A 20,100-nucleotide genomic window follows, 5' to 3' on the forward strand; every position below is an offset into this window, starting at 1 on the left:
AGAAGGCACCACAAAAAGTATGTGCAGCACATGTTGCTGTGGCACTGCGGGTGAGGAAATGATTGGCTGTGGGTGAGGGAGGTTTAAGTAAGTGTGTGTTGCATATGGGTTGAGAAGGTCTAGAGGGGCTCTGGGTGGTTTTAAGTGGGGGCGTAGGTTCATGTTAAATGTTGAAGGGGGCATTTGGCTGCCTTGGGTACGGGATGTTGGTGTGGTGTTTTGGGCAAGGGTTGTAGAGGTACATGCAGTGGTGTGCTGGGTAAGGAAGGGGGTTTGTAGGTGGTGTGGATGGGGGAGAGGCTGGTGTACTATGGGTGGTGAAGGGGCGGGTGTGTGTAGTATGGAATGGCAGTAGCGCACGCAAGGGGGGTTTCTGAGTACCTAGAACCCCCCCCAGGAGTCTAAAGCTTGAAAGCTGAGGGTCCCCTCTTTCCATATGTACAAGAATTTTAAAAATTGGCCCTTGGGAACTGGAGATATCTGACTTCAAAACAGTGGTCCCCATCCAAGCCTGTGAATATATATATATATATATATATATATACAACAGATTAACAGTGCGCACAGAAAGTACGGAATTATAAAATGTCTATGTCCAATTGGGCAAGGTATACCAAACAGTGTCCTTCCACGTATGAATAATGTGCACTCAGGTAATTAACCCAGCAGCTCCAAGCTCTCCACCTCAGGTGAGGTAATCCTGGATCCAACAGGTGCTTGTCTAGAAAGAAATAAGGAGAACGAGCGCTCTATAGTGCATGAATCTGTATAATAAATTTATTGAAGGTATACACAGGTTAACAGATGATTAGAAATCACGTACCAGACAGTGCGGTACTAAACACCGCAGATATAAAGCATAAGCCTGCTGTCTCAGCAGCCGGGTGTTGGAGAGGTTACACTCATACGGCAATCCGATTTAGCAGCGGCAACAGCGGTGAGACTCCACACGTCTGAGCGGCACGATATCCCACAGGTAACTCTGGTCAGAGACGACGCTAGGCCACGCCCCAACGCGTTTCGTATTCGACTTCGTCAGAGGGCTGGCCTAGCGCTCGTCTCTCACACAATATATCAGGCAGCAATCATGGTAACAGCTGATATTTAACCCATGGTGCTATACAGCACCCTCCGGGCTCTAATTGCACTAAGGCCTGTAACCGTGCAGAATCCTCTGCAGGAACTGAATACACTTGGTTTATATTACTGGATAAATGTATCCTGTGTAAATATTAAAATGAATACTTATAAAAATACTACCATGATTGTTGCTGAAAGACTAAACAAAAATAACTTTATACAAAGTACAACAGAATAATATATATTCAAAAAAGTAATTACAATATACATAAAATAGCGCATAAAATTATGCTTAAAATATATAAAAGAAATGGTACATTCTTTTTTATATATAAAAATACAATTACAATAACAATAAATCCCCCGATTAGAAAAGAGAAAGAGCAAATGACCACAATCACAATGCAAGTTTCAAGGAAAAGCGTACATATAAAAGTGCATAAGTGCAGAAGCCTATATGACGACTCCTGTAATCATAATCATATCAATGGCACAAGAATCAGAACCACTTTACATATAAAAATATATATATATATATACTTTACCAGTATGTATGTATGCATGTATATATTTTTATATGTAAAGTGGTTCTGATTCTTGTGCCATTGATATGATTATGATTACAGGAGTCGTCATATAGGCTTCTGCACTTATGCACTTTTATATGTACGCTTTTCCTTGAAACTTGCATTGTGATTGTGGTCATTTGCTCTTTCTCTTTTCTAATCGGGGGATTTATTGTTATTGTAATTGTATTTTTATATATAAAAAAGAATGTACCATTTCTTTTATATATTTTAAGCATAATTTTATGCGCTATTTTATGTATATTGTAATTACTTTTTTGAATATATATTATTCTGTTGTACTTTGTATAAAGTTATTTTTGTTTAGTCTTTCAGCAACAATCATGGTAGTATTTTTATAAGTATTCATTTTAATATTTACACAGGATACATTTATCCAGTAATATAAACCAAGTGTATTCAGTTCCTGCAGAGGATTCTGCACGGTTACAGGCCTTAGTGCAATTAGAGCCCGGAGGGTGCTGTATAGCACCATGGGTTAAATATCAGCTGTTACCATGATTGCTGCCTGATATATTGTGTGAGAGACGAGCGCTAGGCCAGCCCTCTGACGAAGTCGAATACGAAACGCGTTGGGGCGTGGCCTAGCGTCGTCTCTGACCAGAGTTACCTGTGGGATATCGTGCCGCTCAGACGTGTGGAGTCTCACCGCTGTTGCCGCTGCTAAATCGGATTGCCGTATGAGTGTAACCTCTCCAACACCCGGCTGCTGAGACAGCAGGCTTATGCTTTATATCTGCGGTGTTTAGTACCGCACTGTCTGGTACGTGATTTCTAATCATCTGTTAACCTGTGTATACCTTCAATAAATTTATTATACAGATTCATGCACTATAGAGCGCTCGCTCTCCTTATTTCTTTCTATATATATATATATATTCACTAGATAAAGAATACTATAGAAAGTGAAGAAGAGGGTTAGGAGATTTAGCACCTAAAAAAATAAAGGTACTTGTGTATTAGCACGGCGCCCACTATTTCCATCTTATGGCATCTTATACAATTTAAAATTGTATACCATTGTATATGGCATACAATGGCATACAATGAGATGAGATGAGATACGATTTTAAATTGTATAAGCACACTAATGGGTGCTTTCAATGTTAATTGGCCCCCCTATAAGATTTTAATTGTATAAGCATCCTAATGGGTGCTTACAATGTTAAATGCACCCCCACGCCACCCCCACTATCAACGCCAACCCGAAGCGTGTCGAGCGCAGCGAGCCCGCGAAGGGCGGCGGTTCGCGTCCTCCGAGCTTTTCATACCCCCACTATCCATGTTGGCGTGGAGTCGATTTTATATAGTGTGGCGAGCGCAGCGAGCCACCGAAGCGAAGCGTGGCGAGCGGCCGCGTTTTACTTTACATGTATTACGCTGCGCGCGCCACGCTTCGGGGACGGTGGCTCGCTGCGCTCGCCACACTATGTGATAATTAACTCCATGCCGACATGGATAGTGGGGGTATCTCATTGTATGCCATATACAATGGTATACAATTTTTAATTGTATAAGATCGTGTCCCATCGCATCGCATCTCATCTCTTAAGCCTTATGGTATGCAATGCGATGGGCGCCGTGATAATACACAAGTACCAAAATAAATGAAAAAGAAGGGCACGTCAGGGCACAGCCCAGGGCACAACACAGGGCACCCCAGATTGCTCAGCAGCTTCTTTTCTGAACTTTATTACAAATCCTGTGCATTTCCTCCCATCCCTTTGTCTCACAAATAAATTCACGTTCTGTATGTGTGCTATAAATATTTAAAATGATAAAAAATAAAATGATAGACGGAGTCTTTACTACACCTGCTAAAGGCACTTCAAACAATCAAAAACTCACACTTCTTTCCCAGCTAATCCCATTTCCCGATGTTCAGCTGATATCCACAGTTTTATGGCAGTGACCAGTACAATTGCTCCCAATCTTCTATCATCCACAAATTTGACTTCATGGGAATTTTGCTACTGTACGCACAGGTATGTTGACCTTCATAATGTCGACTCTATGACCCATACCCCTCTACAGTATGTTTCTTACCTCTAATCAGGGCCACTGTGTCTCCCAGATTTGCTCACATCACCTTAGTATCACCAGCACCCACTGTATGAATAAAAATATTTATCTGTGCATTAATAATGAATAATTATAACTTCATCCATGTTACATTATTTGTGTAATCATAGAAACATAGAATTTGATGGCAGATAAGAACCATTTGGCCCATCTATCTGCCCCCTTTTTTTATCCTTCAGGTAATCTCAACCCTTTTGAATGCTTATTTCTTTGTAAGGCTATTCATATGCCAAGCATGTTTAATTTGTTCTACTGTCTTAGCCTCTACCACCTCTGATGGGAGGCTATTCCACTTATCCACTACCCTTTCTGTGAAGTCATTTTTTCTAACATTTCCCCTGAAACTACTTCCCTCCAGTTTCAGTGCCTGTCCTCGTGTTCTATTACTTCTTTTCCTTTGAAGACTATATCCCTCCTGTACCTTGATAAAACCCTTGATATATTTGAATATTTCTATCATGTTCCCTTCTCTGCTCCAAACATGTAGATCTTTTAGTCTTTCCTGGTACGTTTTGTGATGTAGGCCATGCACCATTTTAGTTGCCCTTCTTTGTACACTCTCTAATGTATTTATATCCTTCTGAAGATATGGCCTCCAGAACTGAACACAATACTCTAGATGAGGTTGTACCAATGACCTATACAGTGGCATTATTATGTCTTTTTTTCTGCTACTGATTCCTCTCCCTATGCAACCAAGCATCTGACTAGCCTTCCTCATTGCTTTGCTACGTTGCTTTCCTGCCTTAAAGTCACTTGAAATAGTGACTCCTAGATCTCTCTCCTCCTCAGTAGTTTCCATTATAGTACCCTTGATACTATATTGAGCCTTTGGGTTTTTGAGTCCCAAGTGCATCATTTTGCATTTTTTAGCATTAAACTGTAGTTGCCATGCTCTTGACCAATTTTCAAGTTTACTTAGATCATTCTATCTGTCTGGGTGGGAATTCTTTCTGTCTGGGTGGCTGCTACAGAGCCGGCCCTGGCTAATTTGATGCCCTAGGCAAGATTTTGGTTAGTGCCTCCTAGCACAGACAGTAGTTCCCCCTTTGACTCGTTTCTTCTTATTCACATTAGGTACTTGTGTATTTTGGCGGCGCCCATCGCATCGCATACCATAACGCATACGATGGTATGCGATGCGACGCGATATCGTACGATAGTGCACGATGGCATACAATTTTGAAATTGTATGCCATTGTACATGGCATACAATGGCATACAATGCCATACGATGCGATGCGATGCGATGCGATTGAACATTGTATAAGCACCCTAATGGGTGCTTATACAATGTTAAGCACCCAAATGGGTGCTTACAATGTTAAATGCACCCCCACGCCACCCCCCCACTATAAACGTGAACCCGAAGCGTGGCGAGCGGCGGCGGTACGCATCCTACGACCTTTTCATACCCCCAATATCCACGTCGGCGTGGAGTTGAGAATAGAATAGTGTGGCGAGCGCAGCGAGCCACCGAGCCCGAAGCGTGGCGAGCGGACGCGGATACCTGTGAAGCCCGCGAAGGGACGCGTTTACCTGTGAAGGTATCCGCGTCCCTTCGCGGGGCTCGCTGCGCTCGCCACGCTTCGGGCTCGGTGGCTCGCTGCGCTCGCCACACTATTCTATTCTCAACTCCACGCCGACGTGGATAGTGGGGGTATGAAAAGGTCATAGGACGCGTACCGCCGCCCCTCGCGGGCTCGCTGCGCTCGCCACGCTTCGGGTTTACGTTTATAGTGGGGGGGTGGCGTGGGGGTGCATTTAACATTGTAAGCACCCATTTGGGTGCTCAAAAGCACCCTTTAGGGTGCTTATACGATTTTTGGTCGTATAGGGGGTCAAAATCGCGTCGCATCGTATGCCATCGGGTGCATGGCATGCGATGCGATCTGTTCGTCGTACGACGGACATCGGGGGCGCCGCCAAAATACACAAGTACCTCACATTACACCACAATGTATTGCTTCTCATTCACATTATACCACACCACACTGTATTGCTTCTTATTCACAGTGCACCACACAGTAGAGTCCCTTTTACACCTTAGGCCACACAGTAGTGCTCCTTATACACGTAATGCCACTTAAACATATGCTTTTACACATATTATTACAACTTAATCCCCCCTTACCTAGCACCCACCTGGTAGAAAACCTGCAAATATAGAAGCCTGGGCTGGGTGCAGAGAGTCAGTATGTGCAAGCTTGTAGATTCTGCAAAGTCCCATGGGAAGAGGAGCTTCTGTGGCTGGGCATGCACAGCAGCCCACCTCCAGGAAAGGTGGCCATTTTTGTTACTGTCCACCACTGCCTCCACTGTCTCTGCTCCCCATGCTGGCACATCAACTGCTGCTGGCTCGGTTGTATGAGCTGCATGCCCCTTGGCATTCTAATTGCCCTAGGCATTTGCCTAGTTTGCTTATGCCTAGGGTCAGCTCTGGGTGGGTATCTTCTAGCAGTCATTGCATATCTTGCAACTTTGCAAATCAGCAATTAGGTTCGATTCAGGCCTGTTGTTCTAAAACTGTAAAAAACACCACCAGTTACAATGCCATACGATGCGATGCGATGCGATTGAACATTGTATAAGCACCCTAATGGGTGCTTATACAATGTTAAGCACCCAAATGGTTACCACCAGTAATTAACAAAACGATGCCACTTATGTGAGTCAAATCGAGTGTTTTTTTCATTTCTGAATTTATTTATCCATAGTATATAAAATCCCTAGATAAAATCTAAGAGTTATTCACAATCATTTTTGTATATTTTATTTTTTTTGTGATAGAATTAATTAATGTTCCGTCTATTGAATCACAAATGTATAGGAACTGTATCATTTTTATTAGTAGGAGTTTATCTCATATATTTAGTCATTTGATAGCAGCAAATAAAGGTTTCTTTGAATTATGAAAAGTACTTTAAATATTCAGAAGACACATGTTGACCTTGAGTTTCACGGAATCATCACTGCCTTTGTTCTGCAAATGCTCATTGTAATTACAATGTACAGTAGATTGCTGTAAGGTTTGTATGCCATAATGTTTTGTCTCCATTAGGTAATTGCAAGTTCAGTCCAATGTAATGATTCCTGTTGTATACATGTGTATTATATGTACATAGAATATCATAATTATACTACATAAGTGTCTCAGTTGTTTTCATTGTAAACTACATCTGCATGGTATGTATTGCTTTCATGTTAAATTAATTATTGCACACTATGCTTTGTTTTCAATTAAGGATTTCTAGTTAATCAAATCTCCTGAGATTGTCTTATTGCATTCTCTGACAATTACTTGGTTGCAGATGCTTAAGTGGGGGTGCCCAGTGCACAAGACAATTCCAAGACAAACCCAAGATTTCACAAATTACGAGCATTTCTTTAATGGGTGTATGGGTATCTTAACAGTAAATGGCTTTTATCTGACATGGTCAACAGATATTACTCTATCTGACAGTTTTTGTGTTTTTTTTATCATATATACATACAGTATATGTATTAATAAGAAGGCCGATTACATCTGATCCCATGTACGAATAGGTACATGTAACCGGCCATAAATACGAATGGAGTATACAGCAAATTTACAAAGATCCTTATTTCCAATGGTGATGTAATTCATATTTGGCTGCCATATTTACCGTCCCTGTTACAAAAATATATGTGGAAATAAAAGCTTGGATCCTCCTGGGCAAAACAAACCCTTATTAAATATATACCCAAATCTGGATATAAGTTTTTCCCCAATATTTTTACAATAAATAAATAAATAATTTCACCTTTTTTTCATTGTGTTGACATATCTCCGGTGAGGCTATCGTGGCTGCCAGGTAGATGAAAGGATACAGTAAATACTGAAAGCCTTATTACAGTAAGACAGACATTCACATCAGAAACACATGTCACCTCAGTGGCGGATTGGCCCACCGGCAAACCGGGCCATTTCCAGGTGGGCCTGGCACATTTATTGGCAGAACCTGGGCCGCAGCACTGTGCCCTTATTAAAGATGGCAGCGGCCAGCCTCGGTCTTGCCAAAGTTAAAACAGCTGCTCCCGCGGACCGGCCGCAACCCGATGCCCGACACATCGCATGACACGCTGCTGCTGTCCGGCTCAGTCAGCTGCCGCTCACGATGGTCACAGTGCCGGGAGAAAATGTCGGATCCCGAGGAGCTGCAGGTGAGAGCGGGGCAGGAAGAGGGTGAGGCTGCCGGTGTGCAGCTGTGGGTGACGTGTAACCCTGTAGTGTCCAGAGAGCCCCAGTGATGGGGCTGCTATCATGGCAGGCTGGAGGATGAGGTGGGGGGGAGAGGTGTACACCTGTATGGGTTCGGGGGTTCTATGTGCCTCCCGCCTCATACAGGTGTATGGACTACCCTATGGCTCAGGGCATGCTGTCCTTTACCCCAGTCTAGGTACAGAAGTTGATAGGGGTACCCTAGGGCTCAGGTGTGTTGTGTCCCAGAGATTGGGGGGGTATCATGTGGCCCACACGAGGGAAGGAACACACAAGGGATACCCTAGGGCTCAGGTGTGCTGTGGCTCAGAGATTGGGATGGTACCTGTAGGGGGTGTTTTATGTGGCCCACAGAAGGGAAGACACTTGTAGGAGTACTCGGGGGGGGGGGGGTGGCTCGTGTCCTATGGGCCACAGAATGGAAGACACTTGTAGGGGGTATCCAGGGGTGGATTGACCTCTCTGAAATAGACCACGCCCCCATCTTGCTAGGCCATGCCCCCAAAAAGATAGGAAGATCTGGACAAATGAAGCTGTATCCTTTCCATGTCCTTAGCACATTCATACATATACGCAGTAGTATAGATATGGAGCAGTGCAGTCAAATTCAGATGCAGCCAACTAGAGACTTGTTACAGTATAGGGCCCAATGCAAAGTCGGGTGGCTAATCAGAATATTTGGCACACAGCGCCCGCACCTACGTGATTTGATGGAACGCTGGAACCAGAGGCCTAGATTCATCTTAGACGTCCGAAGTGTTGGAATTTGGTGTGTGTCCCCCACTTAAAGGCAGTGTCATAATAACCGGTGGGTCCCGCAGCAGCAGCGGGTGCACCATTGCTTGCTGCAGCACAGGCTGAGCGGTACTGGACAGCAATTGCAGGGGCTAGTAGGGCTCCTGAGTTCTCTCACACAGACATACAGTACATTCAGCTTGTAACCAGGCCTTTAATGTTCATCACATCTCCCTCTATTCTGTGCATAACGTTCATGATGGCGAATGGTTTTTCTGACATTTCAATACAATACTATTACAATGGGAAGTTCCAAAATGTCATATTTACTGTCTAGGTATGAAAGTGTAAAAGTTTAAACAGATATACAGAACACCTAAAATAATGTGCCTCAATGTCCGTCCAATTAATGGTATTCAGCAAATGTCAGCAGCAGAACAATCCCTCACCATCCTGACATCATTAAGATGCAGAAAGAGCATCTCTACTATCTTGAAATTTTACTAATGATGCCTCTGTACCTCCACTCTGTCTCCCCACGCTCGGATATTCTGTCCCTTAGCCATTTTAACCATTGTTAATCTTTAAAGAGATTTTTAATTGCTGCGGATTTGCTATCGGACACGGAGAGGTGAGGGGGAAGGTTGGAAAGGTTTTGTCAGGTGGCTTCTAACTTAACACCAGCTTTTTCATAATGGAACGTTTTACTTTGGTTCAGTTAAAGGGGACAGACAGCTGTTATGCGACACAAAAGTCTAATTGGACATTTTCAAATATTAAAACAATCTCTATAAAATATCACCTACTGTAGTTCTGTCTGCTGGAAATAGGAAGGTTCCTTTAGTTGCAGATCGCTGTGATCTAATCAGTCCTCTAACATTAATAGCTTGGCAACAGATAGCATTGTAATTACTTTTCAAGCAGAAGGAACCAAAAGGACACAGGGGAATTCTGTGAATCAGGCTTTGCAAAATGGTACTTTCCCTAAATTCAGTGCAAGAGAATATTCCCTGAGTGTGACCTTTTATATTAAGGGACATACAGTAGTAACAAGTGGCGGAGAGTCCGAACAATGGCATAAGGAATCGGTGGCGTCTGGATTAATATAAAGAGAACACAAGTGAATGCAATGAAGACACCTTCTGCAGGACTCAATAAAGGGGCATCAGTTGTACCACATGCAGTAATGATATCATTGAGCAGTAGAGCGAGGAAACAAATTCTAAAAGCATGTCTCTGCTAGAGTATTTCACAGGGGGGGGGGGGGGAGGGGTTGCATATAGAGCAGGCAGAAGGCCCCTGAGATTATAATACACCACACTTGCCTACATTTGAAAAGCAGTTTCAGGGAGATTGGAGTTGGTAGAATTTTGCATGGCGCTGTATTGATGGGGTGTGTCTTGCTCCACCCAAAGGGCGTGTCTAGTGCCATATATGGGTGTATATGTGCTTGAATGCTTGTTGTGAGGTATTTCTAGATAACATTATTAACTATTTATTTCGGAATCATTGTGCCCTACAATTAATTCAGGGAAATGGCACTGATGATCTCATTTGAATCTATACTGTATACAGGTATCTCTAATTCAGGGAGATTGCTCAACCCAGGGAGACAGAGAGATTGCACTCACGGGACTTGTAATCCACCATGAATTGCATCAACATTTCAGATTTACTGTAATGTTGTATTATAAAAACTTTCCTCAGGACCCTGACAAAAGTTTTTATAATAATTATGTTACAGGATTACAAGACCTGTGAGTGCTGACGTCCTATCTACCAATATCTATCGAGCGACCCGGTCCTGTTCACAGTATGGAGAAGGAAGCAATGTCCTCCCAAGCCTCCCAAGCCCCCGGTGACCCGCCCCATGTGACATCACGGACCCGGTAATAAGCCGGGTCGGACACGGAGCTTTTAGACCGCAAATGCTGTGTTGCTTCGGGGATGGGACCCGTGTCCTAATCCCGGTTGTGATATAGCATTTGCATTATAAAAATGTTATACAGTAAGTCAGTTTAGAATGGCAGTTGGTGGCATTTTGTACTGTGCTTCATAACAGTGTTATATACAGTATCAAATTAGTCAGCACAGTTTCTTTGGGTATCAAAAAAAGAGGTGACCAATGCTATGTATGAGAGCAGTGTTGTATCCTACAGACTCCACAAGGGCTTGGAGGCATCTGGGGTCAGCAGGGGCTACTGCTACCAGTGCCTGGACCACAGACAGGTACATTGTTTTACCCCCTTTGAAAATGTTCCACCAAAATGGCTGCCACCTCATAGAGGAAAGTTATTATGAACTTTAAGGACTTTATTTATATGCTTGTAAGAGAATTAAACATTTAAGGCTGAACTGATCTAAACACAAGACCAATTAAAGGGGCGCCATCTTACAATTGTTTTCCATGTTTTCTCCATCCCCCATCCAACAGGGGATCTTGTAAGTAAGGCAGCCCCCCAGAGCAAATATTCATACTACTAGGAGCATGAAACAAAAGTCTGTTCTACATACATATATTTTTCATAAAGTTGTGTGTGTGTGTGTGTGTGTGTGTGAGGGGGGCACCAATATATATCTTGCCTCTGGGCAACAGTGACGAACTTACGCTACTGGATGGGAGCGTCTGTTGCTTTCTACAGCAGGGGGGATGGACGGACGGACTCTATATTTATAGTTATGCCACTGTGTGAGTAGACATATGTATGTTCAATGCGGGGGAGTCACTGAGGCTAATTTGTATATGCAGAAAAGGTAGCAAAATGAGATGTATTTTGTAGTCACATTTGTCCACAGTAAATCAGGCCCAAACAAAGTAATCATTCATTTTATTTGTTGTTCGTATGAACATTTTGAACTATGATTGTAAGTTGTTATTTGTCCAGCATTATTATTATTAACAACATAATCGTTCTTTTACCTTTGTGTTGTTCTGTGTGATTGTGCTCTGCAGAAAGCTGTAATAACGCTACTATGTATTTTCTACTATGTGTCCAAACCTATTTATTATTCATTGTTAATATGTCACTTTATGTACTTTCAACACAATTAGACAAGCCACAGTATACACAATTAAAAGGGTTAAACATTTGCTTAACGGGGAAAGGCATTAGTAACTATTTATTTGCAGTGGAAATAAAATGGCAATTAACTTGCCTCATGGATATCTGGTACTTTCCTGACAATAAAAGTAAATGCTTGGGTTAATTAATTTAATGTTACTGCAATGGCTGGCTTCCCTCATCCTGCCCCCAGTGATAGAGGGATTAATTAGGCAGTAACTAATAGAATCAAGGTAATTGTCCAGCAAAGCCCACACTTACAGTCAGTGGAAGGATTCCTGTGACAGAGCCCATTGAATATTGATATGTTTTAATGACTCTTAATAATATTCATAAAGTCTCTGACCCAGTCATATATCTGGTTAAGAACAATGACAGGAAAGTATGCAGTAGCTATATTGTTTTATATTACATTTTCCTATTTTGTCTTAATTATTCCCAGTTGTACATCAATCATGCCACACAGCGAATGAATAGGCAATCGTCTTCCCAGCTTTATTCATAAAGTATAAATTCACAAAAAGTCCCATTTATAAATACACCGCCTGATTCAGACCTTTTTGCTAGGCAGAGTATATTCGCTGGTAAAGGCTGCCCAAGCAAACGCACGCCCCCACCCGGGGGATCCCCGCATTTCCATCTTACATATATAGGGATGGTGTAATGGTTAGCATTACTCAAAGTACTGAGGTCATGGGTTCGATTCCCACCATGGCTATATCTGTGCAGAGTTTGTATATTCTCCCAGTGCTTGCGTGGGTTTACTCCGGGTACTCCGGTTTCCTCCACAATACATAAATATACTGCTAGGCTAATTGGCACTCAACAAATGAACCCGAAAATGTCTGTGTGTGTGTGCACATGTGGTAGGGAATATAGAATATATATTGTAAGCTCCACTGGGGCAGGGGCTGATGTGAATGTTCAACTATACTCTGTACAGTGCTGCGGAATATGTGTGCGCTATATAAGAAACTGGTAATAAATTAAATAAATAAATACGGACGCTCGTAAAGAAAAATAAGCCAGACCTTACTGGTCATTTGGAAGCTGTCCTCCAAATTCAGGGTAGGCACTGACGTGACAACAGCCGACCACCCCATGCCTGTATCTGCAGGGTACGCCCAGTTTTGTGGGCATGCCCAAAAAACGCTGGTTGTTCCCTGCTTCCCATGCCTGCCCCCATTCTGCCCCCTATGGAGCGAACGCCTTGATGAATGTGAAAGTCGCCAACAGCATATTACCACATTTAGGGGTTGGGTCAAAGGTCGCCAATGTTTAGGTCAACAGTCAACACCAAATGGTCAACATGCACTAGGCCAACATTGGCAAAAGGTCGACACAAGCAAAAGGTTGACATGGATATGTCGGCACATGAAAAGGTTGACATGAGTTTTCACCATCTGAACATGTGGACCTCCAGTAAATGCAAGATCCAACTAGAAATTCCAAATTGCAGTAATCGCAGGAAAGTTGCCCAATTGTTCTACAAATTGTGACCTGGGGAAGTGCATGAAAAAGTAAGGAAACTATTCTAGACCACAAAAAAAGTGACAACTGAGGGCGGTAGCCGATACATCCAGAAGGCTTTTGGTGGCCACAAGGAAAGTATTGGAGGTTTTTAAAAAGTGAAATGGATGTTTGTTGCACTTTATAGAAAGGGTTAAAATATGACAGTAAGCAATTTTCAAGTCTTTAGTGTACAGAAAAACGTCTGTATAATAATGGGGCTGATTCAGAAGCATTCGTTAGGGCCCAAATTTGGGGGGTTATTCTGGTTGATTAGGAAGGCTGCGAATTTGCAGCCTTGCGAGTGTACCAAACCCTACCTTGTGATTCGGAAGGGCTAATCGCTCACAGGGGTTTGCGAATGGATGTTACACAGTAACATCCATTCGCAGGGCAGGGGAACCTCCCACATCTTTCTATTTACCATCAAAATATGTGAAAGTGCACGCATACAAAAGTCACTCTCAAGTCACTTACATATGCGTGCACGCTGGGAAGGAAATGGGCGGATAGCTGACATCCAGTGACGCCCATCGCCCCATGCCCCACTCCACCCCCCACCCGCTGTCCTGGGTGCTTGCACCCAGCGAACAGTCTGTTCCCCATGGGTGCACGCACCCTACATATCTGCACATGTAGATATGCGCATGCACAGAACAAAAACATCGGTACCCGTGCGAACGCAGTGCTGCTGCAAATGAACCAGAATAAAGTCCTTGGCCCCTTCCCCAAAGTTTTGGGTCTGTGAAGGTGCATGCGCGAATATACACATGTGCAAACCCCATGAGCAAATGGCCTTGGTGAGTGAGAAGCTCCAGAAAGTGAGGGCCAGGGGTAGGGAGGGGGGCAGTAGTAGGGGAACAGCCAACATTTTAGGGGGGGCCCAAGAAATGCTAAGTGTTCCCCTGGGAACGCGGGTGTGATGATGCCTGCTTGGGGTGGGCGACTGACATCAGCGCTCGCCCCAAATCCGGAGATCAGCAGCCATCTGAAAAGTAAGTCTTGACAGGTCTGAATCAGGCCAATGTTTCAGAGTAAGAAGTTGGAATAAAGCTTTTTTACCTCTCATCTGAAAATGTAGACAATCAAAATATAGACATGGTCAAAATGTCGACAGTCAAAAAGTCGACATGCTTTGATTTTGACTAAAGGTTAAACTGTGCGGTTACCTATTTTTTTATTGCCAACAGTTTGACCATGTCTTCACTCTGACATGATCGAAATGTGAAAACATTGTCAAATATAGAAAAACAGGTACGTAATGTTGACATAGGGACTGATTCAGACATGGACGTAGTTTGTACAGAAATCAGGTTCCCACGGGATGGCCAGTGTGTCCACACTGCTTCTGCCATGAAAACCTGTGTCTGCAGATGCAGACCTTGGCTCCACCACCTCCTGAATTCACCACACATCTAACACCTCTGCCCACCCAATGGCACACACAGGGCCATATGCTGAGAGCTGAGGTTCCCCTCTTTCAATGGGTACAAGAATTTTAAAAATCAGCCCTTGGGAACCGGAGATATCTGACTTCAAATCAGTGGTCCAAGCCTCTTAATTGCTATTCCCAGTCAGATAGTTCAGGTTCTGTCTGACTTAGAGTGTTTCTGAAGGTATATTCCAAAAGCTGGGACTCTCCTCTCCCTTTGAAGAATACTAGTAGCTTGTCTCTACACTTCCCAGAACCAGAGATATCAGCCTTCCAGCAGATGGTTACTGCTCCAGCTCCACACACCTGGTGTGTAGTTTTATATACTCGTTGGCTGATTGCTCTGCCTCCTGAACTCTGATCCCCTAGTCCCGAATAGCATTTGGTAGGTGGGATTCTCTAGTTTTTAATTCAATTAAAATCTAAGAAATCTATTACCAGGAACTGGAGATATCTGCAGTCAAGCAAGCTGTCCTCCCACCAGAAAATTATGAATAATAAGCCCATTCCACTATACACCCCTCCTCTGCATATTAAACATCCTCTGCCACCCTGGAAGTTATGTATCAGGGCCCCTACATTCAGCCCAATGCCCTCTTATCCCACCATCTGTGCAGTAAAGGAGTAATTAGTGGAAATTACTGATCCAGGCCCTACATGCTGAGAGGTTGATATAATACCCCCTACCACCCGCGGGACATCAAAGCTTCCCTCACCCCTACCGCTGGAGGATCGGTAGGGGCCCCAATACATTGATATTCCCAGGGGTCTACACTGCTGTTGATGACCCTGTATGTATGTATATATGTGTGTGTATATATATATATGTATACATATATATATTTTTATTATTATTATTTTATTATTATTATTATTTCTATACATTTGGTCTATATATAATACTTTAACTGACCCAGCATATACTGGGTCACATAAGTGTCCATCTCCTGTTTTGTTCCGCCCCTCTGGAAACCCCCTTCTGAAACTTCTGCGTTGCCCCGAAACCCCTGCCAAAGGCCTTCACCACACACCTAACACCTCCGCCCACCCCTGCCAAAGGCCTGCACGCTGTACATCAGGCTGAATCTCAGGCACCAGAGTGTGCGACCACGCAGGTCCTATTCTGCATCTGTGCAGAATGAGTCTTGTTCAGATGCTACACCATTCAAGATGTACAATCAGGCTCATGGTTCTTACGGGACCTTCTAACTTCAGTTCTAATATAAATGGCATAAGCCACTATACATTTTTTGGGCATCATAAAATACTTATTGTTTTGCGGCTGTTTTCAATGTTTTGGCTCTATTTTTCCTTAAGCTACAAAAACTTATTTTTTGGCAAAAGTAACAATACTGTATGTTAACAGGGCAATGTTTTCATTATCAGAATTCCCAGGTTCAGCATACTGGTCAGTGATGTCCATTTGTCCACCAGTGTTTGGTTACTTTAAGAGTGGACTTGGCGGTTCCAGAAATGGATGCCTTTTTGTGTGTGTTTGTGCTGTAGGTAAGACAAGGAACATGTAATATGTTTATGTTTCACGTGCTGCAGATTTCTGCGCCAGCTGACAAGTACAATATAATTGTCAACACATCTCCCGGCAAATGTAAGTGTTTGGTGTCAGAATACATCTCTAGTACCAGAGTGTAGACATCCTCTTTAAATTGTCTCCTCAGGGTCTAAGCATTGTGACGGATAACTGCAAAAGCCAAAATTGCTAGAGCAAATATCATTTATTTGCGTCACATGCTTACTCTGTCTACATTACTGCGTTCTGTCACTTGTAAAAGATCATCCGTAGTATAACTATACTATACCAGGATGTCTCTTCATGGTCTCTTCCTCATGCGTGTGTTTCTGTAATGAATTTGTTGAGAATATTTATTTATTGTTTACAAAACAGGGTGCCAACCAGAATATATATTTAAGGTGGACCCATATGTATTTTTTTTATATTCCTGTTATATCTTGTACTACTTATTTTTAACATTATTTATTAAATACCTGATTTTGTTAATTTGTGCATATATATCCATTCAAATTCCAAGGAATAACAACACCTTGATTGTTTATTGCAGTAACACGTCTCCTGAGTGCCAGTTATTCCTTGGAATTTGGACGGATACAGTATGTGCTTTATTTTTGGCACCAGGGGGCAAGTTGTTTTCTTCACATTGAGTGCTGGCAGTATTGGACATCTATATATATATAAAAACAAAGGAACAAAATGATCGCAGCGCTTAAATGATAGAAAGAGTGAATCAAATAAATTAAAAATAATTATTTAATAAAACATTAGTGACAATGTAAACCTATGAAGAAAATGGTAATAGCAGCAAAGTTTGCAGATTTTGTGAATAAATAAATTGACCCAAATATATAACCAGCACTGTCCACAATGACAGCAGTCCCAAACTTTAGTGGAGACCACACGGTAAGGTGTGATGTGCTCCCTCGGGTGCACCGACAGGCGCTACCAGGGGTGCTTTGTCAAGAGCTGCCACTTAATGTTGGGGTTGTCAGCCCCAATAAACCCAAGCAAAGAAAAAATAAAAAGAAGTGGTGCTGGTTTTGATGAAAGGTCATACAAAATTTAATAACAATTAAAATCCATAACATAAATGACACAACAATCAATAAAAGTAAATAAAATAATGATTATAAGTCAGGACCGGAGGCTGGGAATCGTGGACCAATAAATGGTTTGTTGTAACGGAATGGGGGTATAGCTGTTTGATGACATGAATGTGCCCAATGGGCTAATATTTACTACTGAATTGTACACCACTTTATTTGATAAAGCTGCACCTTTTTAAGCAGCGAAACGCATCCGGAGTTTATCCAGGACCGGATGAGCTGACCCCCACCTTATCCCCACTGTCATTTATGTTATGTTTTTTAATTGTTATTAAATTTTTTGTATGACCTTTCATCAAACCAGCGCCACTTCTTTTTCTTTGCTGGAGACCACACGGTGTAAGTTTTCCTGGAAGCTGCCAAGGGAGTGGCCGTTTGGATGACTACAGCACCCCCAGTAAACCCCCCCCCTTCCGCGATTCGCGCCCCCCCCCCTCCTGCAATTCACGGGCCCCCCGTGCCTCACTCCCGCGATTCGCGGACCCCAGTGACCCCCCTCCCGCGATTCACGACCCTCCCCCCCAGCCCCCCTCCCGCGATTTGCGGACCCCCGTCCCCTCCCGCAATTCGCACCCCCCACGATTCACGGCACTCCCCGCAACCCCCTCCTGCGATTCATGCCCCCCCTCCCGTGATTCACGCCACCCCCGCAATTCGTGGTCCCCCGCGCCACTTTTGCCATCGATGTGGGAGGACCAGATTGTTTCCCTACATCGATGGCAAAGGAGAACCGATCAAGTTTCAAAATTTTTTATGGTGAATAGCTCCGCCCCGCCACACCCGAAAGTCCCACCACCGAGTTCTGATTGTCTTACAGTCTATTCAGTCAGATATAATGGATGACCATCGATGGCTACAACAATCGATGGTTATCCAAGTAATAGTTTACTACTATCGATGGCAGGGTGCAAAATCGCCTTCAATGTCAACCATCGATGGCATCTGCACCAATGCCCATCCCTACTCTGCAACAGGCAAAAACCTTTACTACCCCTCATGCCCACACACCCCTATCACTGTCCGGTACTTGTGTAGTTTCACGGCACCAGCATGGCGCCTTGCTACTTCCGGGTTTTACGCTCACCACAAAATCTAAAATAAAGTAACTTAACTCCATGCCAACATGGATAGTTCATTCCTCCACTATCCGTGTTGGCATGGAGTTGATATTAGATAGCGTGGCGAGCTATCAAGGGGACTCAGAGGCACGGCGCCATGCTGGCGCCGTGAAACTACACAAGTACCCACTGCCCTGCCTCCTGTTCTCCTGCCCCGTAACTTCCGCCAGTGGGGACCCGCTCACCCTGTGTTGCCCACATTCCCCTATCATGCTTTACCACCCAGCCTCCTGCTCTCATGCACCCTAACTCCCACCCAGTAGGAGGAGACACTGACTCAGGGCCACCGTCCTGTACTCCAGTGCTGCCACGCTGGACCCTCACCCAGTGGCAGAAGCTGCACAGTGTCCCCCACCCTCCTCTTTAGTCCCCCTTATGCCCACACACCCCTATTACTACCCAGCCTCCTGTTTTCCTGTGTCGTGACCTCCACCAGTGGGGAGCCGCTGACTCAAAAACACCCTACAATACTATTGCACACACACACACCTAAACAACACGCATGCACACCCCCCCCACACACACACACACCCACAAATGTCACTGTACCCTCCACACTATCAATGTACATCTTACTCTGTAACCGCTTTTTAATTAAACAAAACAATACACACCCCCTTCCAAATCATATGCTCTCTATTTAACACATTTCCCCTATAACTCAAGTTGCACTACAGGCCATCTGTCATACAATTCTAACCATCTTTCTCATATACAAACGTTCACAAATTAAGGGGGCGCAGCCCCTTACGACGGTGTGAAGGATGCCCTTAGGCTGTGAAGAGCGCCCGTGGGGCACGATGAATCACCTAGTCTCAAAATATCTTCCAAACTGACCTCTACGCTCCTTACAAGATCTGCGTCTCTCATATACACTCATTACTCGTTCCCATTCCCGACTGCAGGACTTTCTTCGTGCTGCACCCACTCTGTTTTACAGATCACCTGGCAGGTGCACAGATGCACTCATTATTCACTGACACATTTTAAAAGATCACAGGTGGAGCTATTTATTTAACTTGTGATTTTGTGCGGAGACCTGGAAAACATGCACTGTTGGGGGTCCTGAGGACCGAGGTTGAGAACCACTTGGCTAAACCATGCTTTTACTATGCGGAAGTTTTCTTAACTGCCACTCAGAATATGTTATGTAGCAAAAGCCTGAACAGATAAATGGCCTCTACAAATCCTTAGAACTAGTGTTCCAGTAAAAAAAAAACATATGATGAATTACAAATTCAAAATCAAATCAAAGAGAAATAGGCTAAGTACTGTAAGATATAAAAAATAAATGGTGCAGTGCCAAATCTGGACAGTACTGCCGAGGAACATAGTGATAGCTGAATAAAGTGTTCTACTGTAAGATACATTTTGGTACAGGACATGGGCTCAACCAGAAGGAGTAAAAATGTAAGATGAAACTGCAGCTTTTTTCATCCAACATTGATCAAAGCCACTGAGAGCTCATTAGATAACACGATGCTGAAAAAGGAACCAAACTTCACAGCTTCTGTAAAATCCCGGATTTTTTTTTTTTTTACCTTTCTGATCCATCTCCCCCTCGTTTCTGTCATCTAAATCCTGCTCAGCTGTCATTCTGATAAGAAAATGGCTG

This window comes from Crinia signifera, chromosome 3, assembly GCF_055691185.1.
Source record: "Crinia signifera chromosome 3, ASM5569118v1, whole genome shotgun sequence".
NCBI classification, from domain to species: Eukaryota; Metazoa; Chordata; class Amphibia; order Anura; family Myobatrachidae; genus Crinia; species Crinia signifera.